The sequence below is a fragment of the Echinops telfairi genome, unplaced genomic scaffold (genome assembly GCF_000313985.2).
Source record: "Echinops telfairi isolate 266 unplaced genomic scaffold, ASM31398v2 ScPeMD7_70;HRSCAF=299, whole genome shotgun sequence".
Taxonomy (NCBI): Eukaryota; Metazoa; Chordata; class Mammalia; order Afrosoricida; family Tenrecidae; genus Echinops; species Echinops telfairi.
Genome location: NW_022103968.1, coordinates 71,387,496 through 71,395,563, shown reverse-complemented (window position 1 = coordinate 71,395,563; position 8,068 = coordinate 71,387,496). Strand labels below are relative to the sequence as shown.

General features: G+C 42.5%; 1 pseudogene; it reads left to right on the top strand.

The window, feature by feature from the left end:
• Positions 1-415, top strand: LOC115869967 (annotated as a pseudogene).
• Positions 416-8,068: the final 7,653 nt, after the last annotated feature.

The following is an 8,068-nucleotide window of genomic DNA, read 5'->3' as shown; positions in this document are numbered from 1 at the left end:
ATGGACAGAGCGCTGCCCAAATCAGAGGAACTTATTTCTTCAAGCTCAGCTGGCAGGGATTCTGATAGTGAAATAGACAAAAAGTAAAGAGGCAAAAGCAGGTAGCTCCAGAAGAACCTGTAGATGTTAAAGACTGGAGAAACTTCCAGAGCCAGAGCAGCAGCAACAGAGACGATAGCATGTTCCAGGCTGCGGAAATGCAGTATGTCGGTGTTCGGGACTTCAAAGGGAAAGTCCTGATTGATATTAGAGAATATTGGTTGGATCAAGAAGGTGAAATGAAACCAGGACGAAAGGGCATTTCTTTAAATCCTGAGCAGTGGAGCTAGCTGAGGGAACCTATTACTGAATTGATCACGCAGTAAGAAAACTAAAATGCGGGCCATGTCCAACTGTGCTGTTCTTGTCATTGTAACGGGTCGTTTCACTTTGCCTGTTACTTTTCTCCTGTAGTTTTCCAAGTTAGTGCAGAGCAATTTGCAAGATACTTTAAAAAAGTGCATTATTAAAAATGTTCCTAGTGAAGCTAATTGTCAACTTTATTAAGGTGGATTGTTGTGCCCACCACCTAGTATGAGATAAAGTAAAATAATACAAACAAAACTCAGGAAGCAGCAGTCAGGAGATCAGAGAATGTATTGCCTTGGGCAAATCTGCGGCACGAGAGCTCTGTAAAGTGTTGAAAAGAACGGATATTACCTTGAGGACTAAGGTGTGCTGCACGTAGGCCATGGTCTTTTCAATCACCTCATATTTTTGTGAAAGTGGATGTTGAATAAGCAAGACTGAAGACAAACCGATGCATTGAATTAATGGTGCTGGCAACGCATATTGAAAGTACCCTGGATGGCCAAAAGAGCAAACAAATCTGTCTTGGAAGAAGTACAACTTAGAAGAAAGGATGATGAGACTTTGACTCAGGTACTTTGGCCATGTTGTCAAGAGATACCAGTCCCTGGACAAGGACATGATGTTTCTTCATAAAGTAGCAGAACCAGTGAAAAAGAAGAAGACCTTCAACAAGATGGATTGACACAGTGGCTGCATCGATGAACTCAATTATAAGACGATAGGGTGGTGCAGAACTGGGCATTGTTTCCTTCTGTCACACATAGCACCGCTATGAGAACCAGCTCAGTGATGCCTGATGACACCCACTGATTGCTGTTGTTTGGTGCCATCTGATTCATAGTGGACTGCAGAACCAAACTGACCTGTCCTGTGATAGCCTCACAATTATTGATGTTTGAACCTGTCTGGTGGAATCTTGACAACGCCTATCTTTTCTCTGTTTTTCGTGATGTCATACTAGCAGGTATTCACCCATACCCCCCACTGGGCAGAGCTTCTTTAAAAAATGTTATTCGTGGTTTATTATGATTCACACAGAAAAATGCCTTTGCATAGTTAATAAAACACAAGTGAACATATTTAAGACAAGACCCATCTGACTTCAGCAATGATATCCCTTTTTTCACATCCTCTTCTGTAGCTGCCTTGAATGTCTGCTGATTGCTGCTGCAACCTTTTTAAAAAAAAATCATTTATTGGGGAATCGTACAACTCTTATCAAAATCCATACAGATTATTAATCAAGCTTTCTATTTAGAGGTTCTGAAAAGATTGCATAACAGTGTGTGACCCCAAAAGGCCTCATTCATGGCAGACTGGTTTTGCCACCATGACAATGCATCTGCTCACACAGCCATCCCAGTGCACCAGTTTTTGGTAGAAATCAGCATGCCTCTCTTGCTCCACCTACCTCACTCACCTGACCTTGTTCCATGCAACTTCTTTTTTGTCTCCTTGATTGAAAGGACAGCGATTTGACAAAATAGGAGAGATGAAGAAAAAAACGAGGAAGGTGCTGTCAGCCATCCAAACCGATGAGTTTGAAAAATGTTTCCAATAATGGAATTGAAAATTTGACAAATATGTTAAGTGTAACGGAGAGAACTTTGAAGATGATAAGGTTGTTTTATTAAAAAAATTAAATACATAGCTTTGAAAAAAATTCCTTTTTTTTTTTGAGCACACCTTCATATATTGGTCCACTTTTAAGGATTTTTTAAAGGATCTGTCTTAGCTGTCTTTGAATTTCATCAGCAAGGACTTGAAGCCCTCTTCACTTTCTTCAAGTAGGTTTGTGTCACCTGCATGTCACAGGTTGCTAATAAGTCCTCCAGTCCTCATGCCGCATTGTCTACATAATCCAGCTTCCCTAATTATTTGCTCAGCATACAGATAGATTGAATAAATATGGTAAGAGGATACAACCTTAATGCCTACCTTTCCTGATTTGGAACTATACATTATGCCCTTCTTGTGTTAGCAGAACTGTTTCTTGATCCATGTCCAAGTTCTGTATGACACAATTAAGTGTGCCGGAATTTCAATTCTTCTCAAGGCTGTCCATAGTTTGCTACATAGTTAAATATACATAGTCCAATGCCTTTACATAGTCAATTAAGCACAATAAACGTCTTTCTGGTATTCTCTGCTTTCAGTCAATATCTGACTTCAGCAATCAAATCCCTTCTGCTACATCCTCTTCTGAATCTGGCTGGAAATTCTGCTGTATTGCTGAAACTGTTTTAAAATTATCTTCAGCAAAATTTTACTTGTATGTGATGTTAATTTCTGTTTGCTAATTTCTGCATTCTGTTGGATCACATTTCTTTGCAATGGTTACAAATACAGATCTCGCCCACTTGGCTGACCAGGTGACTGTCATCCAAATTTATTGGTGTACTATTAGTGTACTGTCGAGTGCTTCCAGTGCTATATTAGTTTGTTGAAACATTCATTTAACTGATATTCGGTCAACTCCTGGAGCCTTGTTTTTTGCTAATGCCGTCTTTGCAGCTTAGACTTTTTTCTTTAGTACTATTTGTTCTTGATCACATGCTTTCTCTTGAGATGGTTGAATATCGACTAGACCCATTCATTTTAAGAGTAACTCCTTCTATTATCTTTTGATACTTCCTGCATTGGTCCATAGAATCCTTCAGATATTGAAACTTAAGTACTGAGTGTTTTCTTCAGTTCTTTGAACATAAGAGACATCTCTTCCACACCTAGCTTAGTGCTTCAATAACTGGGAATTGTACCCGCACCAAATTGCCACATCAAAAAGAAAGCCATCACAATGGCTTGATTAATAACCTTCTAAATGAGTTCCCCAGGATCAGACTGATTCAATTGACTTTTGTTTGGTAGACATCATTTAACTTTATATAAACTTTTATGCAGAATTTACAGTTTAAACACAGGTACACCAAGGCTTTGGGCAATTATAGTAAGTTGTCTAAATCCTTTTCATGTTGCTTTTAGGAAAATGTGTGCTTGTTTAAAGAGCCCTGGTGGTGGTGTGCTTATACGTTGTGCTGCATTCCAAAAGGTTGAACTGCAGTCTGCAGTTCGAAACCACCATCCACACCGAGAAAGATGGGCCTTTCTACTCCCATAAAGAGTCTCCGAACCTCACAGAGGGAGTTCTGCCCTATCCTATCAGGTCACTGTGAGTCAGCATCAACTCACTGGAAGCAAGTTTTGAGTGTGTGTTTGTTTTAGAGTTGCCCTATCTGCCTTCTCTGAGATGATTTTTTTCAAGGATATCTTTGGAGCATTTACCACTTTTTCGAAGGGAGTAAGCCATGTAAACCTCTTTAATATTCTCCCATACAATTCTAACAGTGGACAGAGATACTGAGAACTGTGACTTTGATGGGAGCAAGTGGGGTCTGGAGGGCAATGGTAGCCACATTCAAACCTAGTGCTGAGGGCACGGAGGAAGCGGCAGGCAGGGCCTGAGTGCCAGAGACATAGCTGGCACTCTCAGGTGTAGCCCAGAGCACATATTTTTTGGATTACAATTTATTTATTTATTTAAATACTTTTATTGGGGGCTCTTACATCTCTTTTCACAATCCTATATTTACATATTTGTGTATGAAATATATGAAATGTTTACTTTCATTTCCACTTCATAAATTCCAAATAATTCCCTGTTTTTAAAACTAATTTTTTTGTAAAGTAACACAAAGACCAGATTAAACAGGATGCTGCTACTTAGGGCAACCTTCATTTGTGGTGAATAGTTATTTAAAAAACAATTCTTAAGAGTGGAGTTTAAAAGGTTATGTCCTTGAGGATCAGAAGACAAATTGCCTATTTCAGGTTACAACCCAGGGAGTTTGGCCCTTAAAAAAATCAGGAATTGAAAAAAAAAATGGGGACTATGATGTGTGGGAAATGCTGAAAGAAAAGGTTTTGGGGTTCTTTGCTGTGGTTTCAGGTGAGCCCCACAGAACACATGAAGTCCTATTTTTAGGCACAGTTTCAAGCAGGTGGCTGGAGAAAGGGCATTACAGGTGCTGTGACTGGGGTGTGAACCTCTCTCTGGAAGGACTTGGTGATCAGACTCCCTGGAGTTGCTTTTTATTTCCCTCAACAATAAGAGAGAGAGAGAGATAAAAATGTATACCCTAAGATTCTCTTTCCCACCCTTTAACTTAGAAAGATACCCATTTCTATCCATTTCTTTACCTCTCTCACAATCTATTCAACGGCATCGAGTAAATGATCACTGCTTTAGGAGCCTGTGTTAGTCTGAGTTGAGGAGAGAAACAAATTCAGAGACACTCGTGTATAAGAAAGCTTTATACACAAGAGCAATTGAATATTGAGAAAACATCCCAGCCCAGTCCAGATCAAGTCCTTAAGTCTGGTATTAACCCATATGTCCAATACTAATCTATAAATTCCTCTTCGGACTCCGGCAACGCATTCAATAACGCTGAATGTAGGAAGATCACAGGCCAGTAGGTGGAAAATCTTATGGATCTTGTGGCAGTGGAAGCATGTCAGCGCTGGTGTGGGTCTCCATGTGGCTCCTCCAGCTCCAGGGCTCTGGCTCCATCAGAGTAGCTGCATCTGACCTGTCAACAGGAATGCCTCCCAGGGAGAGTGTGTCTCTCCAGTGAACTATTTATCTCCCTTGAATGTGACCTGATTGACAGGCTAGACTCCACCCCTTCCTCAAGTTGACAGTAGATTCTGTCACAGAGCTCTAGTTGGGCTTTTAACCTCAAGTTTGGTAGGTGGTTCAAACCCACCAGCTGCTCTGTGGGAGGAAGATGAGGCTGTGTGTTCCCACGTAGATTGAAAATCTTGGAAACCATATGTAGGGTCACTGTGAGTTGAACAGGAGTCCTGCTCATGTAGTGGGTTTTTCTTTAGGCTGCTAGCCACAGTGTCAGCAGTTCGATTTGTCCAGTGGTCCTGGGAAGAAAGATGATGCTTTCTGCTCCCGTGAAAACGTACAGCCTCAGAAACCCAGAAGGACAGTTCTGCCTTGGATCGAAATGGACTCGGTGGCAGTGTGTACTTCTTTGGGGGGAGTCAGAATCAACTCAATGGAACGAGGTTGGTTATCACGTCTTTAAGAAGTCCTGGTAATGTCAGGTCAGCTAGTGCAAAACTCCCAGCTGTTTTGCTGGAGAAAGATGAGGCTGCCTGCTTCTGTAAAGATTCACATTCTTGAAACCCTATAGTGTTGCTATGGATCAGAAAGTGAACTTTTTGGCAGTGGGTCTGCTTATTGGTGCCACCAGACAGGACACCTGCATCCCAATCCCTGTTTTCTCATGAGGAGGGTTACATACACAGTTTTTGTGTCTTAAGTTCTTTTTGTTTTTTTCACAAAACTCAAAATACCATGGGTTTTTTTTTGGTTTGTTTTCTAATATTATAGGCATTACTGTGGTGCCAAAGGAAGCACTAAGAGTTGAGTCCAAGAAAGCCCCAGGTCAATAATCTTGTTAGTGCCAACAAGTCGGTTCCACCTCATAGCAACCCCGTGTACAACAGAACAAAGCACCGCTCAGTCCTGTGCCCTCCTCCTCTTTGTCATGTTTCAGCCCATTGGTGCAGCCCTTCTGTCAACCATCGTCCTTCTTCATTTTACTGACCCTCTGCTAAGCATGCGTCCTCCAGGGACTGATCGCTCCTGACAACATGGCCAAAGTATATGAGGCGAAGTCTTGCCATACTTGCTTCTAAGGAGCATTGTGGCTGTACTTCTTCAAGATCGATTTGTTTGCTCTTTTGGCAGTCCCTTATGCTTCACGAGCACCATAGTTTAAATGCATTGTTTCTTCGCTGGTAATCCTTATTCAATGCCCAACTTTCCTGTGCATATGAGGTGATTGAAAATACCATGGCTTGGTCAGCCACACTTTTTCCTCAAGGTTAGCGGCATTTCTTTTCAACCGCTTTAAAGAGGTCTTATTTGAAAAAGTTATCCAGTACAATGCAACTTTTGATCTCTTGACTGCAGCTTCCATGAGCTTTGATTGTGGATCCAGGCAAGATGAAACCCTTGATCTTTATGCTGCCCAGTGGGCCAGTTGTGAGGATTTGGGCTTTCTTTAACATTGAGTTGTTACCCATACTGAAGTGTGCGATCCTTTATCTTCATCAGTAAGTGCATCAAAGAGAACCAAGCTTTGAAAAGCCAGGTCTGTATTGCATACAGAGCCTTGGGCTCTATCTGTTATACCATGTTGTCATTCAAATCTCATAAATGGAAACTTCTGCTATTGTCTCCCTTTTAGGGCTGTTTTATCTTTGGCTTCCCTGAGATTGCTCTATCCCTTTGTGTATAATTTTGGGACAGTTGATCAGGACATCAGACCAATAAGGTAATATCTTAGCAGGATGAAAAACCATGAGCGACAGCCCCTCGGAGACCAGGGGAACAGAACAGGGGGGACCCTGGTCCTGCCCCCTCCCCATTCCCTCCATGCCAGCCCCTTTGCCATGGCTTGGATCTCGGGGAGTGGTGGGGACAGTTTGAAGGAGGGAGAGCAAAAGTGTGTGTCTGAGTCTGGTCACTGTCCTCCCTGGGGTGACTGTTCTAGGGTGGCCTCAGGATAGGCAGGGGCCAGACCATCTCTGCACCTCAGTAAAGGTGACCCCTGAAGTCAGCTGCGGAGAGGGTGCCACTGTATGATGCTCAGGCATCTCCCCATCCCGAAGGCGGCCTGATGGGATCAGGCAGGGGTCCTTGCTCAGTCCTCCCGCAGGGAAGGGACCCATGCTAAGACGCCAACCTCTGGGACTTGGGTTGGGTTCTTTTGATACTGAGAGCAGATGACAGCATGGGGCATTGTCAATAAACCAATTCTGAGTCTCAAAACAAACAAACAAAACCAATGAGGGAATAATGTCCTGGGACTAAGTAACTGTCACTGCCATCAAACGAAAATGAATCCCATACAATTCACTGCTCTCTTTCTAATGCAGGTTTCCACAAAATGTTTTTGTCAAAGTCATGTGTTAACATTCTAACTGCAGGGGAGTCTGAAGAAACAGATTTAAGGCTTCTAGATTGAGAAGACAAGACTTCTTAATGTAAAAATTTTCCCAGATAGAAGTATGTTTCAAAGGCTGCTGCTGCTGCTGTTAGGTGCCATGGAGTCAGCTCTGACCTGTAGCGAATCTATGCACAACAGAACAAAACACTGCACGGTCCTGTACCGTCCTCACAGTTGCTTCTATGCCTGAACCCTTTGATGAAGCCACTGTGCCGATTCATCTCATCATGGGTCTTCCTCTTTTTCACTCCACCCCCCACTTTATCAAACATGAGATCCTTCTCTAGGGGTTAATCTCTCCTGACAATATGTACAAAGTCTGTGAGACAAAGTCTCGCCATCTTTGCCTCTGAGGAGCGCTCTAGCCTAACTTCTTCCAATACAGATCTGTGGGTTCTTTTAGCAGTCCAGGGTACTTTCTCAATATTCTGCTCCAATGCCACAGCTCAAATGCATTGCTTTTTCTGTGGTCTTTCTTATTCAATGTCCAACTTTTCCGTGTATATGATGGCTTGAATGAGACACACGTTAGTTCTGAAAGTAACGTCCTGGATCTTTAACGACCATCTGTCAGTTTGTCGTACTGAAGAGGTACTCTTCCAGCCTCTTGCTGTGAGCCTGGAAGCGACGTCACTGATATTTCGATGCCAGCAGGGTCACCAGAGTGAACACGGTTCAGCAGGGCTTAC